The sequence below is a fragment of the Salminus brasiliensis genome, chromosome 15, assembly GCF_030463535.1.
Source record: "Salminus brasiliensis chromosome 15, fSalBra1.hap2, whole genome shotgun sequence".
Lineage (NCBI taxonomy): Eukaryota > Metazoa > Chordata > Actinopteri > Characiformes > Bryconidae > Salminus > Salminus brasiliensis.
Genome location: NC_132892.1, coordinates 19,656,128 through 19,678,446, shown reverse-complemented (window position 1 = coordinate 19,678,446; position 22,319 = coordinate 19,656,128). Strand labels below are relative to the sequence as shown.

Below are 22,319 nucleotides of genomic sequence, written 5' to 3'. Positions count from 1 at the left end.
GGGTCATTCTCAGCAGTTCAGTGACACTGACTGACATGGTGGTGATGTTTTAGTGAGTGTGTGTTGTGCTGGCACGAGTGGTTCAGATGCAGCAGTGCTGCTGGAGTTTTTGAACACCTTAGTGTCACTGCTAGAGAATTAGTTCACCAACACAAACTGTGCAGCAACAGATAAGTTATTCTGTCTGACTTTACATCTACAAGGTGGACCAACTAGGTAGGAGTGTCTAATAGAGTGGACGGCGAGTGGACAGATGCAGTGTTTAAACACTCCAGCAGCACTGCTGTGTCTGATCTTCTCATACCACCAGTGCATTACACACTACTAACACACCACCACCACAATGTCATCTAATGTACAATAAGTGCAGAAACAAGACATTTTTAATGAAGCGGCCGGTCAGTGTAGGTTATGTGCCAAAGCTTAGTGGAGTTTTATGAATTTGGCCTTATATGTCCAAATGTTTGTAGACAATGAACTGAAATTAGAAATGAGATAAATAGACAGACAATTACTAGGCTGCAGGTGTAGTCATTCTCACTCACTGACTCTGTTCTCTATTCTATCAGTCATATTTTTTAATATAAATAAATAAACACGTTTATTTACTATATATAAATAAAACAATATATAGTCATTGTAAAGTAATAAGCTGCTGTGGATTCGATGATGTTTACCAAATTCACTCCCCTTTAGTAAAACCAAACAAGCAATGAAGCTCAGATAGACTACCGGTATCACTATCTACAGGCACTTCCCTTCTTTGTCTCTCCAACCAAAATCGCATTGGAATGGACGCTTATGTCTGCAAACTCTGACAAGCTTTTAGGGGGCTCTAAATGTTAGACAATTAAGACGGTCAATATTGAGATAATAGGCATCTCAGCTGTGATAACTACGGCACCAGACTTCTCAGAGTGCATGTGACTATTCTTGCTTTTCCCCATTGTGCTGGGTGATGGAAAGTTCTCCACAGGAAATCCCATCTGTGTTCAGAACAGTTGCACTTGTGTGCAACCGGCCCCCCACCAAGTTTCCCGCCCTTTTGTTTCTGAACAGAAGGAGACCAACGGGAAGAGTGCCATGCACCGCTGAATGGGGTCCGAAGTGAGAAGAAGCTTAGCTTAGCGTCTTCGCTCAAGTCTGCTTTTACGCTTGTCCGAACATCCAGCCAGGACAAGAGAAGGGAAAAAGGGAGGGGGGGTGTTGGTGCTGGAGAGATGGGAGAGCGGGAGGAGAGGGAGAGAGCGGGAGAGGGAAGAGGAGGAGGAGGGGGGAGAACCACACAGCAAGGCATCACAGCGGCTGTTCTGTGTTTTGAGTCGGCTGTCAGACGCATGGCCGCATCTTTCCCGTGTGCTGCCGTCCTTTGCGTTCTCCTGGTGGCTCCCTGTCCTGCTTCTACACCCCAGCCAAAGGTGTAGCAGGTGAGTATTAACTTTTGTATGTCATGGGAGGCGCTATGGTAGGCGTACTGGGTGCTGTGGTCTGAGGATGCACCTCTAATGGCCGAGGCATTGGGAATCTAGCTCCACAATGTGGGGGGTGGAGACGGGATAGAAACAGTATCCACGTGCTATGGTGGGTGCCCTGAACATGTGTGGAGTTCATTGTCCTTTCATGTGATTATGCTGATCTGCACTGCAGATGTTTGTGGAGTTTGGTGTCTTGGTGATGTTTGGAAGCAGATATTCTGGTCTTAGTTTTCATATTTCCTGTTGCTATAGTTTTTCATGTGTAATGTGTGGCCAAAATGTGCTTAAATGTGTTGAATTGAATTCATATGAGACATATTGTCCCTCTCAACTGATTGTTTAGCAGCTTTTGTAGCTTTAAATAATAAATATACCATCACAGTAGTTTAGACTTGGTCCACAGCATACAGCATGTCCTGTAATTGACGTTAATGTAATAAGGCAGCTTGAAATGAGACAAATGTGAGACTATAATATTAAGTTACAGTTACAGAAACCCAAAGATTAAATGCTGTTTCGCTGGTTGGAAGACTTCAGGACTATGTCATCTGACAGATGAATATGCACACTTACTAGAAATGGACTCTGGCGCTGGCGCTACACAGTGCTGTATGTATATGCGCAGCATTGAACACAGCCCATATAGAACAAATGAGCTGTGAGCAGGCTTGGAATTTTAAATTTAGCTCCGGGGCACAGGGTAACACACTACATTCGCTGTTTATGAACGCTTGACTGTCACAGAAATGTTTCCGGAGCTTCAGACCTACCTCATCCTCACAGTGCTGACCTGCATCCTATAGCTGCATCACTGCTGTTTTCTTCTTTTATTAATGAATTATGGCAGGGGTGCCATGGCCGGGATATCTAAAGAGACAAGGCATTACCTCTCATGGGCACAGGCTTCCACCATACGGAACCAATGCAAGAGGGCTGTAAATACATTAACTTAATTATTTTTTAAATACATATATAAATAATGAATTGCATAAACAAAACAACCACATAGCACTGAACACTGAGCACAATGTACAGTTGGCTGCATGCTGGTTTGCATCCATAGCTGTAGGAATTGACCATGGTGTTTACTTACATGGCTTACTGTCTGATCTTAGCAGACGTGTTATGCTGTACAATTATTCTGAACTACTAAGATGAACTTCACTAAACACAACTCTCAGCGGTCTATATAGGGGGTGTACTGGTAGGTGTATTCATCCTGACCCATAACAGTACAAACGTTGTGATGCCATGCATGCAGTCATACAAAAAATTTAAAAAGTAATGTGTTAGCAAGTTAGCAACATGCTGTGCTGAGCTTAGCTGAAGCTGATTGGTGTCTGACTATGGTGAGTGCAAATGATACTTTGTTTTAAGGGGGGATGAGGGTTTAATATAGCGGAAGAAAATAATATAGCGGAAGAAAAGTCAAAACACTAGTCTAGACAAGACAAGACAACTGTATTTGTCCTCTGCCTTTAACCCATCCGTGCAGTGAACACACACATACACACCAGTGACTATGAGCACACTTGCCCGGAGCAGTGGGCAGCCATTGCTGCGGCGCCCGGGGAGCAGAGAAGGCGAAGGGCCTTGCTCAAGGGGCCAACAGTGGCAGCTTGCTGAGCCCGGATATCGAACCCACAACCCTGTCATCAATAGCCTGGAGCTCTAATCGCTGAGGCACCACTGCTCCAGAGTATAATGCACAATGTTTATGATTTTTTTATTCATTTTTTTGCATTTTTTATATTACATATTAGAGATGCATTTCAGTTTTGTAGACAATTGTGACCTTATTATTTATTTATTTCAATAAACTTATACACTTAAAATATAACAAAATCTACAGTGCATGTTCACTGTTTACATTTTACTGCTTAATGCATCCGGCACCAACTACCAACTACCTCAGGGGGAATATACAACATTAGGTGGAACAAACTGTAGCCAAACATTTATATATATGTGTTCATTTGTTATATTATATAAAGTCATGTTTAAGTCAATCCGGATGCCTTAAGTCTCTCCCACATGGTGAGGTATACGGTATATTAATTCAGCAATGGTATCGGATTGTTATTGGGTATCGACCGATATGCAAAGTTTATGTATCGTATCAGAACTGAAAATTCCAGATGAGTGCATAGGATAATCATAGACTGATTCCAGATCAGCAATTCCTACTCAGATGCTTAATAAAAATGGGCAAATGCTGTTAAAATAAGCAAAGGTCAGCAGTAACGAAGACGTGAACGGTTTAATTACAAAGATCGATCTGTTTTCCTACTTGTTGTGATAATAAATAAACAAATGTGATATTTAATAAGGCCCTGCTATTTTTCTCCAGGCCATGCCAGTGCTAATTTTCATTTTGTGAAACTTGTGACATCTTATGGCTGTGTGGTATCAAAGTCCTGCCCAAGTCAGAATCAATACGAAGTGACAGACTGACCTTGTTCTCAGAGCTAAGCTGGGACTGATGACAGGTCGTGCTGCTGGTGCAGATAGCAACATGACCATTTATCAAAACGACACACTCAAGGGTAAAACTTACTTTTCAAGATGGCAGCAGGAGATGTGGCTGGGAGATATTCTCCGGTTACAGCTGTGTCACTTGAGCTTAAATAAGAACAACGCATCCAGCCAAAAACATCGAGCCAAGCCTTTTAAGTCCTTGTGTTGAACGGTAAACTCTACTGTCAGCTGAGAACGAGAAAGGTGATATACACACGTATTCAACTCAGCAGGTCATTATGAAGCTTTTCAAGGGCTAAGAGAGAAGCGCTAGTCTGTGTGAAGCACATACTCCATATGTCCAAATGTTTGTGGACAAACCTCTAATGAATGCATTTAGTTACTAGATCAACACAAACCTATTGGAACCATGTCTAATGCCAGGTGTGGGTTAGAGGGGCATACAGCATTGAGCTGTGGAGCAGTGGAATTGTGCTCTCTGGAATGATGGTCACTGAGGTTGGTTGCTGCTGTCGCTGAATACAATCAAATCTACACAGCAATGCTCCTCCAAAATGTAGTAGAAAGTTTTCCCTGGACAGTAGAGACAGTTAGCCCTGCAAAACCAGGATCAACTGTTTAATATTCTTCATTTCAGAAGAAACAAGCAATGAGCAGGTGTCCCAATACTTCCCGCAGTTCTGGGATTGGCGACCACAAACTTATAGTGAATAGTTCTTACAGCTTCAGCCGTATCCCCCTCAGCCCTACCGCCCAGCGTCAGTGCCCTGGTTGGAAACCAAGTCTTCTTCCCAGCACGATTTTGGCTTGTGCGTCAAGCACGCTCTCTGATCTATTCACAGCAAAGCAGTGCTCCTCATTCCAAAATGAAAGCTCCTCTTGTCCCACTGCTATGGCTACCCGGGCTTGGCAACCACTTTCCACCCTCCTTCACAATATTGCTGCATTCCCCACATCAGTCAAGAGCAGAGTCTACAATAAAAGTGGAAAGTAATTTGTTTACTGAGGATTTTCCCTCGCTGGGGATTTCTTCAGCCCATTGAAGGGATCTTGAGTGCTCTCCAGTGATGGAGCACACAAAGAGGTCCGAGAGTGACGGGTCCAATTCAACTGCATGGTCAGGCGAACATGACAGTGTGGCATCTATTCATTCATTCACTCCTGTCAGCTTCTTTGTTGATTTTCTTTTCGGGGTGGGGTGCGGTGTGGTGGTGGTGGGGGGGATGTTGGGAACTTCTAGATGAACTGCTATCTTTTCACTCTCATCATTTCAGCCAGCATGCCAGGCTTTGATAGACTTCACACATAATGAGGAATTGACCCTAGTGCCCATCACTTGATGGGCAGCATGCTGTGTCATTTATGAGAGTGCTTTCATATATGTAGAGCGAAGAAGAGGTTTTGTTATCTAAGCATCCAAGGAATGCTTCTCTGGCTGGACTCCGGCATGATCTTAACAGGACCGCAGCCAAGCCTTTGGTGGAATTATCAAAATATTATTATTATTATGATCTGATATTGCTTCTTTGGAATTTGCAAATCACTCAAAATTTGTATACAGTAACAGATGGAGAATGGATGAAATATTTTCATTTCTCCTGGCAGGAGAAAGCAAGCTCTTTACTTTACACTGCACTGTGGTCAACGGTCTAGCTATATATTATATATATATATTTCAGTGCTAATAAAGACACTAAACAATGTGGTTCTAATTAAACGGCAACTAACGCCAGCATCCATCTCAGCTGCTCCATATCTTCTGCCTGCCGTGCTTAGCATTCTCGGTGACTCCCTAAGAGAAGCGCTGTTTTTATGTGGGGTCCAACAAAAGCAGACAAGAGCCATAACTGTGCCCTGCCAATATCTGTCTCCTGATAAATCAGACACTAACTGGATGTTACGTTGGCTCATCCAATTCGTTGACCATGTTTTCCAACTGCAGTCAGGCCGAGGCCCATTAGGCAAATGTCCTCGAAACAGATGGTCAGTTAGGCTCGTCCTTCTGCTGTCTGCTGGGGATCAAGTGGACCCAGAGAGATTCATACAGGAAATGAAAATGATACAGTGAGTAAAAGGCTGGGTGGAGCGAGATCGAAGGAGAAAGAGAAAGAGGGGGAGGGAGAGAGAGAGGGGAGAGAGATGATTTTATCATGAAAGCTAAGCAAAGTCGATTCACCTTATTCTTTATTCTTCATACGTGCTGAAGTCATCCACTCATAGTAACTTGCAATCAAGCCTCTCTAGCCTGCTAGGTTTCTCCTCCCTCCAAATATCTACACAGATTAGCCATAACATTACCTACCCCCCCCCCCCCCCCCCCGCTCCCCCGCCACAACAGAGCTGACCATTTGAGGCATCTGGCACCAAGACATTTGCGATAAACCCTGTAAGTTGTGAGGTGGGACCTCCATGGTCCGTATCAATGAGCCTTAGGTGCCAGTTCATTGATTGTCCTTTCTTGGGACACTTTTGGTAGGTAATGACCACTGCTTTTCACAAAAAGACCAATATGTTGCCGATGTGGTGCCCCAGTTGTCTAGCCCTCACATTTTGGTTCTTCTGAAAGCGCCTCAGATCCTTATACAAGTAGCAAAGTAGCTCTTTTAGTTCATCTCTATCCCTACATACTACATACTACCCCCCCCCGAGTCTAATTTAACCGTTTATGTAGTTGGTAATCAATCTTTTGTTTTATTTGCTTCTCAATAGTGGCTGCAATGTCATTTGAATGCAGCCGCGTGTTCTTTTTATACCCCATCGGAATGCCATTACACACCAGGAGCAACAAACTAATCTTGGGTCCGTCACCTTCCTAAGGCCTTTCGATCCGTGCTATTGACTAAGCATCCGGGGAATAATGCAGGACCAAGCTATGCTTGTAGGGTAACCTCATTATGATGCTCGACTGAGCTCGTAACAGAGCCGTGCAATGCATACCGTGTCACTTCTGGTCTGTAAGCTGATCTCTTACTTGCAAATGAAGTTCTCTGTGTGGCAGTCGAGCTTCAGATGTTCTCACAAAAATCCCAAGATCAGATCGGAGTCAGAAATGCTACTTTCTGCCGACCCAGCAGAGCTGAAGAAAGGCTGCTAGGAATGGATAATGTGGACTCAGTGTGTGACCTAAAGCCATGGATGTGTAATCAGCTTTAGATTTCTGCTCTCCGCAGGGAAGACTGCTCCTTTGTTTCAAAGTCATGGCGAGGGCGCTCTTGACTTTGTTTTCTAGATTTCTTGACACTTACCACTAGCCCAAAGCTGAAACTGCTTGGTCTGGCCAAGAAAGATTTTGAATATCTGATGCAGAAAATCGGCTGTACCAATTCACAGAGCACACTTTAGTCTGTGGTACTTACTGTAAAGAATCTGTCCTTCCAGAATAACAAATAGAGGGAAACCAACCAAGTGATCGTCACTTAGTCTGAAACGAAGTACACAGACATGTTAAGATCATTTGAGGGGTGACACTCCTAGAATTTTCCTAACCTAAGCATTTTAAAAGACCCCCTGCACCTAAAAATGCATGTTTCCATGCTTAACTTCTCTCTCAGTGACTCTTCTTATGACCACAGACCAGTGCCGGATTCAGAGTTTACAGTTTTCCACTGAAGCTTTCTTAGGACTTAAAAGCTTTCCAAGCAATTCCTGCGTCCTTATGCGTCAGCTTAGTTTTGATGAGCCTGAACCTGAACCTACAAAAGTTTTGGGACACCTGCTCGTTCAATGTTTCTTATGAAATCAAGGGTATTAAAGAGAGTTAATCTGTACTGTCTAGGGAAGACTTTCTAATAGATTATGAAGCACTGCTTTGAGGATTCAAAAGAGCATTCAGAGTCAAAAGCCAACTCCCCAACTTATCCTGAAAAGAACCATCATTCCACAGCTCAGTGTTGTTTGATACCCCTTTGGCCCATGCCTGCCATTAAGCATGGGCCCAAATGGTTCAAGTGTATCTGCTCCAGAGTGTCATATTCTTTTGGCAAAGTATATCTCAATGAGGGCAAAACCCCTGAAAGTCATTTTGCATAACAGAAGCCTAGTGTGACCATGGCTATAGACGGTCATTGGCTGCAATGACAGTAAAGTTGCAGGAAAAAATTCTAAAGTCAACTTTGGAATCACCTACATTTTTAGATTGATTACTTATAAAATATAGCTGTCCATAGAACCATTAAGAGGGCCCGGCTTAAGTTTCCCCATATTTCATAATGTTTTTTGGAAAATGGACAGATTAGACAGAAGTGGAACAGTAAAGCATGGTGAAGGGAGATCATGGTTTAGGGCTGCTTGGCTGTCTCAAGGCCCAGATGTCTTGCAACCCCTGAGGGAACAAATGAATTCAAAGGTGTATCAAACCGTTTTACCGACAGATGTAAAGGCAGTAGTGCATGACCTTAAGCTGAAGAGATGTTGAGTGATGCAATGAGGAAATGTCTCAAAACACACAAGCAATTTAATGAATGGCGTTCAGGAATGGCCAAGTCCTGACCTCAACCCTACTGAGATGCTGCGGCATGACCTGAAGAGGGCTGTGCACACATGGTATTCAAAAAGTACTGATAAACTGAAAACACCTTTGCAGGATGTTACAGTCTAAAACCCCTCCTCAACCTTCTGCAAATCTTATCTGCAGCTACAGGAAACCTTTGGCGGAGGTGATCGCTGCTAAAAGGCGATCTATAGCTCATTAAAATCTAGTGTTCACTTTTTTTTCTAGCCTGTGAATGCTTCCTTGATGTGCTCATTGAAAGACATGGACGGCACACATGCTTGAGTGTTATTAGTTCAGTCAGATTGTGTTTGTCTATAATTGTGACTTAGAAAATGATCTGGCCACTTTTAATTAGTTTTCAATGGAAAAATACAGGACGTCCCCAAAGGCTTCACACACTTATCCTTGCAAATTTACAATTATCCACACTTGTGACAACTTGTGTAAATCCTTGCTTGAAATATTATTGTAATTATGCTGGTTACAATTATAAACATTGTTATCTACAGTGATTTTTACTGACTATCCAGAATTGAGTGCATTTCCATTGCCACACTGAAGGAGAAATAAGCAAGCTGACTGAGTAAGGGTTTTTGCTTCTTAACCTTTTCTTAAATATGGTGTGAATGCTCAGTTTCTAAATGCTGAAATATCAACAACAACAAAAACAACGTTCATTGAATATATCTTGAAGAAAAAAACAAAACAAAGAAACTTGTGCCTAGTTACTAGTCAGGGTCAAACATAAAATGTTTACCATAACCCACAAAGTATAAATTTCTCATTTCAAGTATAAAGTACTTTTAATAAGAAGGACTTTTATTTATTTTGCCTTCATATTACTGAACTATCAGTGATGCTTGTAAAACAATTATTTTGTAGTCGATAGCGGTCTGGAAAAACTTGCCTTGTGGGTCTTATTTGTCTCGCTTTTGCATATTGTTACATATTACACCACTTGCGCTTGTTCGTTTGGTTATTTTTTCATTATTTACTTTCTATTAACTAGTGTCTGTATTTAACCAAACAGAAAAGCTGCTTCATTCATTAGAATTTGTGGCATAGGCGCTTTGTGAGATGTATGTCTTTGTGAGTTGTATGAATCTGGGCTAAATACTCTAAATCTGAGTAAAGCACTATTCAACATTTAGCAGTTGCTGTTTTAAATAAAAAAAAAAAAATTCTAAGACTCTTAATCCATCCTTAATCCAATCCCAAGTGGGCGCGCAACAGATTACAGGGTTGGATTACTGGTCTGGGTGGCTATGCTGCGCTACACCAATAAGAGTTCTTGGGCAAGACTCCTAACGCTACACTGGCCACCTCTGTAACATCAGTAGCCTTGTAAGTCGCTCTGGATAAGAGCCTCAGCTAAATGCTGTGAAAGCTGAAGTGAAATCATTCAAACCAGCTTTTCTCAGCCTGGAAGCGCAAGGCGGTTGTAGAAAAATGACACAGTATTACTTGCACACATTGAGAATACCTTTTACATAAAACCTACAAAAATTAGCGGCTGTGTGAACGAAGGCACTAGTGCGCAGAGGAGTCATAGGAAGCCTGTAACTAGCATGTGTGGCACTGTATATAGGTCTGCTTAGCCCAACTAACAAGTAGAACATACTGTGTCTTAAATATCAGCTTATATGTACAGTAGACCATCACAGTCATACAAAGTCTGCTGTTTTGTTTTTATTTTTTCACTTGGGCAAAACATTTCTATATTTTTTTGCAGACATTTCGTACATTCTGTCCAAATGTCCTGCTGAATGGAACGAGAGAAACGGTCAAATCTTTTTTACATTGACTTACATTGGACATTTTAGACATTTCTGTTACACTAATGATACACAATGTGTGACTATCAGCTTGCTGCAACACAGAGCACCACATCTGAAGTGTAAAAAGAACGTCCTCCATCTGAAGCAGAGCATAGAGAGAAGTGAACTGCTTTACTCAGAGTGGCTGAGCTCTTACAGAGCTGCTGGAAATCTTTAGAAACTGTTCCAATATATTTAAATGCTTATTTAAAAATGGATCATGGTCTTTTATTTATGATCTGTGAAGGCATGCTCCTGTGTGTCTGGCACCCATGCTTGTGTGACCAACTTGCAGAAGTAGCTTCAAAATGTTTGAAAGAATATTTTGCTGTTTGTACTGAATTAAAGCAATATCTAAATTGACATTTTTTGGTTTTGGATCACTTTGTACAAACACAAAAGCTTATGCTATTCGCTGCAGAGTACTTGGGAGAAAGGGTGGAGTTTAGAAAACAGTCAGTTAGGGGCATTTACAATTTTCATTAAATGTCACATTCTTAATGACTGTAAGGATTACAGATGCCCATACGTCATTTTGTCTATGTCTTAACAATAACAGATTTAACACTTTAACAGGCATTGTAACTGCATGGCACTTTTTTCATGATGGAAGCTAGGAAAAATGGAAGTGGAAATTCAAGATAAAAAAATGTATTGCTGTAAATTGCACAGCAAATTGCTTTAATTAAAATCCCCTGCCTAAAATACCCTAACTGGGCAAGTCAACCAGTCAGTTGACTAGTGTTTTTGCTTCCTGTATGGGTCATCTGGTAAAAAATTGCCAAAGAAAGTTGCCGAATGAGGATCCAGGAACATAACTTTACCAATAATATATATTTTTTTGCAAATGTGTTCCTTAGGTGAGACTGTTAAAGGGTTAAAAAGTAATTAAACTTTTTTTTTAGTATATTAGTATGTATACTATTCGGTATGTATTAGTTTTAATGGTTTAAAAAAAGTGATGTAGGTCTTTTGCAGAGCGCTAGGACGGCCACTGATTCCAAACACATTCAACACCACATTTCATGAGCTGCTTATTAGATTTTCTACATTAGGATAATGGCTTTGCCACCATCAAACGCAGCCTCTTCCCCATAGGAAACTGTACTTTTATCTTTTCTTCTTATTTTATCCTGGAAGACAAGGGCAACATGCATCTGAGGGTGATTATCAAGTCCAGAGTTGCCCTGATCTGAAGGACCATGTGCTATCAATAGCTTCTGATTAGACCATCAAAAACCTCTTCCACTGAAACCAACCACTAAACTCCCCAAAGAATGACTCTAATGATGTGGTAATTCACCCCTGCGTGGGCCTACCATCAAGTGATTGCTGGTTTAAGACTGTTAAAGGCATTCTTTTAATGGCTCCTGCTGCCTGTAGGTCACTGCACTTTTGCAGGCGGTGGATTTTGCTGGAAGGTGGATGGAGGAGGTGTGGGAGGGAGGGGGAGTGCACTACCTTGCTCTTAGAGATCCATCACACTGCCGAGCGTAATCTCACACAACTGGCTCCAATATTCAGAAGCTTTTGAAGACCTCGAAAAGCTGAATCAGGTGTGTTAACCCGTTGAACCCTACCTTCAAGGGATAATGTGGGGACGAGACTCAGCTCAGTGGGGTAAGACATCTACAGAAGCAAGACTGTATCGCAGAGGGTAAGAAAGGTACAGGCCCAGCTGACACTAGCGCCACACACAGCGTTCTATATGCTGTAATTTATAGCTGTGCACTCCATAAAGGTCATAATGACCACATCCGTTATTTTCCATATAGTATCTGTCGATGGTCTGCTTTTCTCCCATGTATTTCGAGTATAATTAATGTTACAGTGTCTTAACCATTCCCATATTTCATTTTGCACTACTGTCTTAGCCAGTGGCTGGGGATAATGTATTACCATGATATTAGTGGAACATTATGTTTTGGCCAGCGAGCATGGCAGTGGGAAGGTGTAATGAATCAAAAACATCTGAGAGAGGCCAGAGACTTAAGCACTCCATTACTGGTTTTCCGCATTGGGAGCGCTGACATAGCTGTGGGGAGAGTGTGTGCAAGTCTTACTTAAGATTACAGCATTCATTATACCCTCTCCACTCTGGCAAACCTCGGCTTTCTGAAGAGCGAAGCTCAAGGGCATAGCAGAGGTTGTTGTGCCAACGTTGGTCTTTTCTAACACTATAGCATCTCCCTTACCACAGCTCCTCAGGGAGCCATTTCAACTTTTAAACGCGTCGTAGCTGTGGTGTTTTGGTGCTCTGAGAAATGGCTCATTTTTATGTGGCGAGTAGACGTTTCCTAAGGCTCTCACAGTCGGAGGAACTTGTGGCCGCTGCATAATGAAGAGTTCTTGGTAGAATGTTTGCTTTAGATGGTCACTGATATCCATTTTTATTAGATGGCATTCTATTAACTTTAACAAACTTGACCTTTTACTGTCTGCAAGAAATGATTTTCATAATTGGGTTTACAGACTCCGCTGCAGAGCTGACGCTTAAAGGTCAGTTCATTACTAAAGCCAAATTTAATTGTTGTACTTCTGTACTGTCTAACGTTAGCTTTGTGCTTATGCAGTCATTTAACCCTTGAACAGTCACACAGGATACTCATTTAGCCATTGTTTAGGGCCCCCCCTCCTTTTTTCCCCAGATGACCTATTCAGGATACGGAAGTCAACCAGCTGGTTGACTTGCCCAGTTAGGGTAATTTTGTCATGTTTCTGCCATTTTAACAAAAATATAATTGTTAGAGTTGTACAGAGGTGTAAAGTAATAAAGTACAAATACTCTGTTTTCTTACTTAAGTAGAAATGTTGGTTATCTATACTGGAGTAATTACTTTTCAGACGACTTTTTACTTCTACTCCTTACATTTCAACCCAATTATCTGTACTTTCTACTCCTTACATAAAAAAAATAGCCTCGTTATTCCCATTTCATTTCGGTTTGTTTTCATTCAGACTTGTCATTGTTTAAAAAAATAAATAAATAAATAAAATCATATCCAAATAAAACGCGACTTCCGGAAAGTGTGAGTTTGATTGTGGTTGGATGAGAAGTATAAACATATACCATTCTGATACCCTATTGGTCTGTAAGCAATTTATTGCACCTGCACACGTCACGTCACACTCCAGCAAGGACAGAGCAGAGCATGTACTCTAGTATGAAGACGTCTGTGACAGAGACTCAAGAGAACTTGAGTGAAACGTCCCGACTAAGCCCCACATTTACATTCCGATAAAGCTTATTGATCACACGCCTCTGAAGTTTGACTTTTTGCACCATTACAACACATATATTACAACTACTCCTCATATTTTCCCTCCATGAAGCACATGTTAATGCTCAGTAGAGCACATAGATGCTCCTTTAATAGAGCTGATATTACTAAAATGCTTCATTTTCAATGGGCAGATCTGCAACTACAACAGGCAGCCTAGTGCAGCCCAACATTTTTCAACATGAACATTTTAATAGAACATTATCGTCATAATGACTTGTAGAAAAAATGTGTTTTTGGGGAGGTGGGGTAGTGCACTATAGGCCCCTGTGGTGTGGCCTAAGCTTTTGGCCTTTGTTTTCCTTCCATTACTTTTACTTTTCTACTTTAAGTAGTTTTGAAACCAGTATTTTTACACTTTTACTGGAGTAAAAAGCTAAAGTTGATTCTTCAACCTCTATAAAAGTCTTTTTAAACCCAAGTATCTACACTTCTACCTGAGTAATGAATGTCAATACCTTTGACACCTCTGGGGTTGTAGAACATTAAATTCTTTTTTTTTTTCTTAAATTTTCCAGGTATCTTGTCACACCAATGCACTTCCATTTTTCTTAACTTCCAGACAATGATATCCTTTTATGATATTGCCACCAAGTGGGTATAATGGTATAAGTGGACACACTATTCAATGAGAGGAATAAGGTCAAACAGCCGAGGAAGGGTCAACCATGCGGTTACAATGCCTGTTAAAGGGTTAAAGAGAATAATGGGTCTGCAAGACGTAATGCATGTAGGATTTGCTGTGTACAAACGACAAGATAATGCGAAAAGGTTTTTGAAAAGACTAGTCAGTAACTCCTGTTAAAGGTGGGTTAAATGAAATGTGCTATAAATGTGTAATAACACTGCTGACTGCTGCTTACAGTGGGAGGATGGTTTGGATTTCCTGTAAATGTAATTATCTCTTTCTAAATCACTCTTTAAGAGTTGCTCAATTCAGATCCTGTGATTTAGTCAAGTGGTTACTCATGCAACCATTTGGCCTAAATGTCCATAAACAAGCAGACCCCAAAAACTGTTGCCTTGCGAAACATAAAGAGTAGAAAAACAGATACAGAAACACCACTTTCTTTCTGAGAAATAGTTGTAAATTTTACTGGTGAAATTTTTACTATTCAAACCCGAACTAAAGCCATAGCCTGATCGTCTGATCATAATGCAGGAGTGCGTGGTATTTGATTTTCAGATTTGTTGCATGGGAAATAAGATCACAGAACTCCCAGTAGGGCAGGCAAGCTTGAGATTCATCCTCTTGCTGTTTATCTACTTGCTTTGTTCTCTGTAATCCCTTGCTCTGTTACTGATTAAACTGCATTTCATTCCAAATAGTCAGTGCCACTTCCCACTCTGCTTGGGTTGGAAGGATTGTGACTTTGTGTTTCTGCTCAAAGACTCAAAGACTTAGCAAAGGTTTTTATCCACCCAAAAAAACATTTTTTTTTGTATGATGCACTACTGGTAATCAGATTGACCTCGATTAGACAGAAAATGTCCTTTTACTATTTCTCTGTTAATAACAGAGGCACTCTGTGTAACATTATTTGTAAAAAGTATTAAAAGGTTAAAGTGTTGGAATCACTGAAGGCAGCAATTACTTGTCCTCCTACAGTAGGTCCTGTTGGGGTTTATAAGCGTAAGTCACATATTGGACAAAACGGCTCTAAAATACTATAAAAATCGTATAAATAGTATATTAGTATAGTAATTTCATACATTACATCTACCTTGTAAATCCATCTGGCACATCACATGATTAGTGTTTTATACTGCATATAGAGGTTAAAGTATTAAGTAGGAATGTGCTGATAAATATATATATTTTATTATCCTTAAACACTTCAACCATATTTTAAGCAAAGAGTTTGTGGCGGAACATGTCTGAACCCCTTCCTCCATAACATCTAACATCCTATAAATGTTACTGGTTTCCTATCACCAAAGCACCTACAGTCTTCTCCTAAATCATCATAAACTCAAGAAAAAAAATATATTTCTAATGTCCTACTCCAGCTGGATGGCCAGTTACCCAATCCTTGTTCACATGAACCCCTCCTATCACTAGCAATGCCCCAAACACTAGGAGAGTTAAGAGGAGCACATGTTTTTTCCTACACATGAAGCCAGCCATCACCAGCATTGCTAAGAAAGCGTGGCTCTCCAGACGCCTGTGCTAAACATTATCACACTAGGAGTGACGTGGGGAGGAAGTGCCATCAATCCACCTCTGAGAGAGCAAGGCCAATTGTGCTCTCTCTGACTCCGGCTGCTGATGGCAAGCAGCATGATTCAGGATTCGAACCAGCGATTCTCAGATCATAGTGGCACCTTAGTCCACTTCTTGATTAAGTTTGTCCTAAAATAGTAATATTTAATACACTATACTTCTAACTAAGCGGAACTTGTTAACTAGCTTTTGTATCTTAATAAAAGGTTTATGTATTAATAAAAGGATTATGGCTCTCCCTGCCTATGTTACACAAGTGTCTATCCTTAAGGCGAGGTAAGAGGAGGACAGTGAGATGACTTTTCAGTCAAAATGAACCCACAGATAATATCATAGTAACCATTCAGTCCGGAACTGCAGATGGTTAGAAGGTCAACTAGCGAAATGCATTACGACATTAAAACATTAGTGGCGTTAATAATTGATTGTGTTAACAGCACTATGTTAAATATTACATTTAATAATCAAAAGCTTTCAGGCGTTCACACACACACACTGCTAAAAGCATTTCAGATTTTTCAGTTAAGTAAATGGAAGCATGTAGTGTATGTAGTGCATACTGTGCAGTGCAGCTGAAGCGGTTTATAAACGTGATCAATCATGGTTGACCTACATAGTTGCAGAACATTTCACCAAAAAATTAAAATTAAGAATTCACATTTGACCTGGCCACTCATGTTTGGGGTCTGATTAAGATATGCATCCTAAGTCAGGAATTTAGAGGTGATTTGTGTAGTTTAGCAGCAAGACATTCTATGAATCCTCATCATTACACAGAAGGTTAAATTCCACATGTGCTCAAACACACCTGCATATACAGTTTCAAGATTAACCCTTTAACAGACATTGTAACTGCATGGTACTCCTTTTTAATGACCAAATTTCTACAACACAAAGCCAGCAAAACTCACCCTCGGCTATTTGGCCTTTTTCACCTCAATGAATATGAATGGCAGTTATATCCACTGGGAGACAAAGTTGCAAAAAGGATACCACTGCCTGTAGGCTGAGGAAAAAAAACGTGACAAATTTGTGACAATTATTTGTGACAATTTGTGACAATTATATTTGTGTTAATTGACAGAAGCATGACAATAAAATGCATCTCTGTGTTACCCCAAAAAGCTTATGTGACCGCTCAGTTGAGTTGCCCAGATAGGGTAAACAGAACGCAGCCGCTAACACTGCACAAGACTGCAAGACCCAAGTTATTTACTTTTTACACAATAATATATGAGCTAGTAGTACTCATTATTCCTGCCATAACCATCATAGCTGAACATCACTGAAGAACACTATAGTCACTATAGTTGCAGGTATCTAGGTAGGTAGCTATAAGCATTACATTTACTCCAACACACGTGAGGTACGGCCATATTTGTTCATGTTTTATTTACCACAGTAAACTTGATTATATTCTGGCTGTATTGTGTTACAGTGATTGTTCTGTAATACTTGTTAGTTCATGCCTGAAATTACCCTAACTGGGCAAGTCAACCAGCTGGTTGATTTGTGTATCCGCTGAATGGGTCATTTAAAATAACAAACTGAAAAGATGCTAATCAATGATTAATAGTTTTACCCCCTTTTTTGCCTTTGTGTGGGTGTTTAAGGATTAAAACACTGGCAACTGTAAACCCATTTTACTGCAAATGTGTGGTAAAATAAATACTTCTATATGTGGGACCACAGTGGGATCAAAGCCCTTTCTCTCAGCCTAAAAATGACTTCTCACACTCTCGCTTCTGTTGGACTTTGAGGATCCACTCAAACTTATTAAATGCCATTAGAGCTTTAATCACCTCTGTGCCAGTCACACTTTATTATGTGTGAATTGTGCTTAACGCAGAACTGAAAGGCAGAAACCTAATATGCCCACAATGATCCCCTCGGTTGGGGAGGATTAACTGAACTGCATGTGTTTTTCCTAGGATAGAGTGAACTCCTCTTTGCCTACCACAGCTTTGTTTGAGGAGTGAGGATAATTCTGTGAATAATAAGAATGCGAATAATTGCTGAATTTTGTAAGCTTTACTACTTTCAGAATAAATGTACTGTTGTGGTCAGATGTTTCCATGAGCTTACCATGGACACGAATGTCACCGTAATATTGTTGGCGCACAAGTTTTCATTTTTTGGGGCCTGATTATGCATACAGGGTCAAAAATATAGATACAGTACACCAAATATTTGGTGAAACAAAAATTGCACCTTGACCACAGCCATTACCAAGCTTCTGACAGACCACCCTTTTTGGCAGAACAGGTCGAATTCAATTAAACAGATTTCTGATTTTGGTTTCATTAAAAAAGCTTGATTTTATGAGTTTTGGTGTGCTTGTGGGGTCACTAGAACACCTAATTGGGTCAAAGTATCAACCATCTTGCTTATGTTTGATGTGCACTTTGTGCAATGTACCCCAATAACCCTACAAGATGAAGCCACCACCATCATTCTTAACAGTTGGTACAGAGTTCTTTATAGCTGAATTCCTCCAAACATATCTCTTAACCTGTGGCCAAACTCAATCTTTACCTTATCTGACCTCAAAACACTCCTCCAGATAGCTTTTTCTTGTCCATGTGGTCAGCTGCAAACATCAGTTAAGCTTGAAGGTGTCACTCTTGGATGGGAGTCTCTCAGTCAGACAGTGGTCACTAGGGTTCCACCAGCTTCCAGTTCATGGCAAACCTGTGCTCTGATGGTTTTGGGTCTTCTTCCAGACCTTAAAAAAGTGACTTCACCTCCCAAATCATTGTGCTTTCATACAACTTCAGCTCTTTTTACAGACTGATAAAAGGCATTAGCCTTAACGATATTAAAATACCTCTAATCTAAATGGGTGTATGTATATTTTTCACCCTGTGTGTATATAAGTGTGATCCCTGTGAGCCCGATTTCAGAAACCTCTTGAAAAATTATTGCCCAACACCTTTTTTTATCCTCTATTGAAGAAGATGTATGTTGTACATTTATTCTTACCCAGGATAAAATCAATTGTACAAAAAGAAATCACTGGAAGACCAATATTGCCATGACTTTCATGTCTCTGATGAGTGAATGTAAACGTCCGACCACAACTGTAGAGAGAAATCAAGGATTGCGCAATGATGATGCAACACTGAGGAATGACTGACACAAGGTGATTTGTGTATAATGAGAGACAGATGCGAATGGGGTGTAGGTCCTGCTGAATCATTTTGGTGGACTGAGGATTATGATGAAGGCGATGCGTAGTACAAATTGATGTTTAAGATGTGAGCACTGTTCAGGTCCTCATATTACCTCATATTCTCATATTAGTTGGGACCTCATTACCTTACTACCTGCCATTGTTACGTTATCCATGCTCCCTGCTGTCCCTGAGTCAAAACATGGAATGTGACCCTCTGTATTTATTTAAGGGAGACAACACGTAGGACATGCCCTGGAGTTGCAGGGTCAAAAATATAGATACAGCACACCAAATATTTGGGGAAACAAAAATTCCACACTGACCATAGCCATTACCAAGCTTCTGACAGACCACTCTTCTTGGTAGAACAGGTCAAATTCAATTAAACTGAATTCTGATTTTTGTTTCATTCCAAAAGCTTGATTTTATGACTTTGGTGTGCTTGTGGGGTCACTAGAACACCTAATTGGGTCTAAGTTTCAACCATCTTTGCTTATGTTTGATGTGCACTTTGTGCAATGTACCCTAACAACCCTAAAAGATGAGGTAACCACCACCACCACCACCTTACTACCTGCCGTTGTTACGTTATCCATGCTCCCTGCAGTCCAGCTGAGTTGAAACATGGAATGCAGCCCTCTGTATTTATTTAAGGGAGGCAACATGTAGGACATGCCCTGGAGTTGCTTACTTGGTTTGTTTGCATGACCCTTTACAAGACCTACAGGCTGAGCGATCAAACAATTCTCTTAATTAACGAATATGCGCCCACTCTGCTGTCATTTGGGGTTTGCGTAACAGTGATTTTGCTGTTCTGAAGGACAAAGCGTGACCTACATATGAGTCATTAAAATGATGGCATTGAAAAAAAAAAAAGTCTCCAAGTTAACAAAAGGTGCAGTGTATCTTACAGCAGCTTATATGACTTAAAGCAGCTCTTTAAAGAGCCATGTGCACTTACTTTAGTGGTCAAAGGGCATGAAGACAAGCGGGGTGCTCAGGATTTTACAGAAGAGACACAACAGAGTGGCAGAGACAGACTCCATTTCTGAGTCTAATTACCACGCAAAATGATTTTATGTACCACTTATATCCTTGTAAACAGAGCAGCAATTAACTCTAGAGGAAATCCGATCAGTTGGAATCCAAATGAAGGAAAACAGGATGCGAGTTGTAAAGATACAGAGATTGGACAAAGACCAGAACATCCAACTGAATGACATTTAAAGTCATACGGAGCAGAGGACTCCTCTTTAAATGCATTTCCCAAAGATACTATCGGCACCACAGTACTCAGAGGATGGCACTGGATCGGATCGGATAGGATCAGAGAGCAGTCTTGCTGTTAAAGGGCAGGATTTTTAAGGGAGGAATCGGGCAAAGGAAAACTTGCCCCCCAACATCTTGTGGGTTTGCCAAGAGAAGAAGAAGAGGAGGGGGGAGGGGAAAAAAAAAAAAGGAGGCAAAGACCCTGAAATTCCTGGCATTCCGAAAAGCTAAAGGCAGGGTTTCCTCTTCCCAAAAAAAAATTTCAATTTCAAAGCAAACGGGGTTTTATCCAACACAGAAAGCATTTTTTGTCCTCGAACCCAATTTAAAAGTACAATATATAAAAGGCCTGTTGAACCCAGTCACTATAATTACTGTGGTATTAACAGGCCCAGTTGTGATTCATTCGCCAGAGTCACCAGAACGCCACGCCACACACTTTTCAGAGTCTTTTTTTTTTTTTACGGATTATTTGTTTGCTTGCTTCTTGGCTGCTAAAGGAATGTGGAATTCTGAGGTGCTCAGGCTGAAAGATTAGAAGGAGAGAAGAGAATGAAGCACAGCAGAGTGATTCCTTAAAGGATTAGCCATTGCTAAGAGTATTCATAGGATGAAAATCCCTGGATGTGGCACATCCGAAAGCTGAATTCAGATTCGGTGAAGTTTTATTTTCATCCATCGCTTTCCGGTCCATTTTGACACTACGAGGTTTCTCTCTCTCTCTTTTTATTTTTGCAGGCACTTAATTTTTGATAGGCACAGCTGTCTTCCAGAGTGTCTGGATGTAAGCAAGTGAGCTAAATGAGCGTTAAAGCACCATGTGGTAACAGTTAAGAAGTGTTATGGTGGTGTTTGGATTTATGGATCAAGGGCAATGTCAGGCCACGGTGACTCATTAGTGACCTGTAACATTCCTTTCATCTTCCTTGTAGACTGGCTGGCTGAGAAATGAGCGAGTAACTGACTGATCCCGCTCTTCACCAAAACATCACTTAGTGGTAGCTAATAAAAAGCGACTTAGTTTGGCTACGATGCAGAGACACTGTGTTTGTCATTGTCCGTGCTCGTCCAGATGGGAGCGATACAGAGTTTGTTATGACATGAAGAGATGGGAGACCTCAGTCGCTGCTAGTTACTCGCCACTGGTTGGACATGAGCTTCGGATTCATTCAGAATGCTCGTACATCTGCCCTGAGGAGACGGGGCTTTGACTCGTTTGACCTCAGGAGAAAAAAGTACGAAAAATCAAGAGTGAAGAACGTTCTATTGAAGTTTGTTTACGAAACAAGTCATCATTTCCCACTTGTCCCCCCGTCCCCCCGTCCCCCGCCTCTGCAATTCCGTGTTTAGAGAGAGTGGATCAGCGTGATGTAGTTGACAAACTAAAGCTTGTTTACAGGATCCAGAATATGAAGGTGAGAGTAAATTGAGAGTGACAGATGAGACAAGCTTGGATCAAATGACTTGGGAGAGTGAAAGAGAAGAAGAGAGGGAGAGAGAGAGAGAGCGCGAGAGAGAGGATGAACATGAGAAAGGCGAAAATTTTGCCTGGAGATGTGAGACCCATACAGACATCCAACAGCCTGACAAACCCACAAAACCACATCAGCGGACTGTCTCCTCCCATCCGTCTCTTCATTGGTCTCCTTCTGCAAGCCCCCACCGCTTCACATTCACCCAGTCCGCTGGTAGAATGCAAGGGGGCAGGGCCGAGCGAGCCAGAGGCGGACTGATGCACTGGTTCACTCTTCCTGAGCCGTTCTCACCAAGGGAAGGAGGAGTGGCTGCATGGAAAGCCGAGCCGCTACGGACAATGACACAGGCGGACTCCAACGTGCTCCCTCTCCAACTTCTCAGAGCGCTGAGTGGAGAGTGAAAGAGAGCTGCTGGAGCTCAGAACGCTGGGAAACCACCGAGTCTTACTTCACATTTCTTCCCCCTTTCACTGTGTGTGTGGACAATGGAATTTTAACCATGTGGAAGGTGAGTAGAACCTGAGCTGTGGAGGACAATGCCAGATTATACACTCGCGACACCTTAGAAGGACACCACTTTTGCGTCCATAAGAACCAGATGTGTGATGCATTTGTGATTAGTGTGAGGACTTG

At 41.3% G+C, this 22,319-nt stretch overlaps 1 protein-coding gene across 2 annotated transcripts in view; it reads left to right on the top strand.

Annotated features, from left to right (window-relative positions):
* Positions 1-1,336: 1,336 nt before the first annotated feature.
* LOC140535468 (E3 ubiquitin-protein ligase Midline-1-like) overlaps positions 1,337-22,319 on the top strand; it is a 65,656-nt gene continuing 44,673 nt past the window's right edge. Inside the window, exon 1 of one of the 2 annotated variants that reach the window (XM_072656859.1) lies at positions 1,337-1,427. The gene's annotated coding sequence lies outside the window, so the exon portion shown is untranslated. Of the gene's footprint in view, positions 1,428-21,991; positions 22,195-22,319 lie in introns of those variants that run through there. The other variant, XM_072656857.1, reaches the window with a different exon arrangement.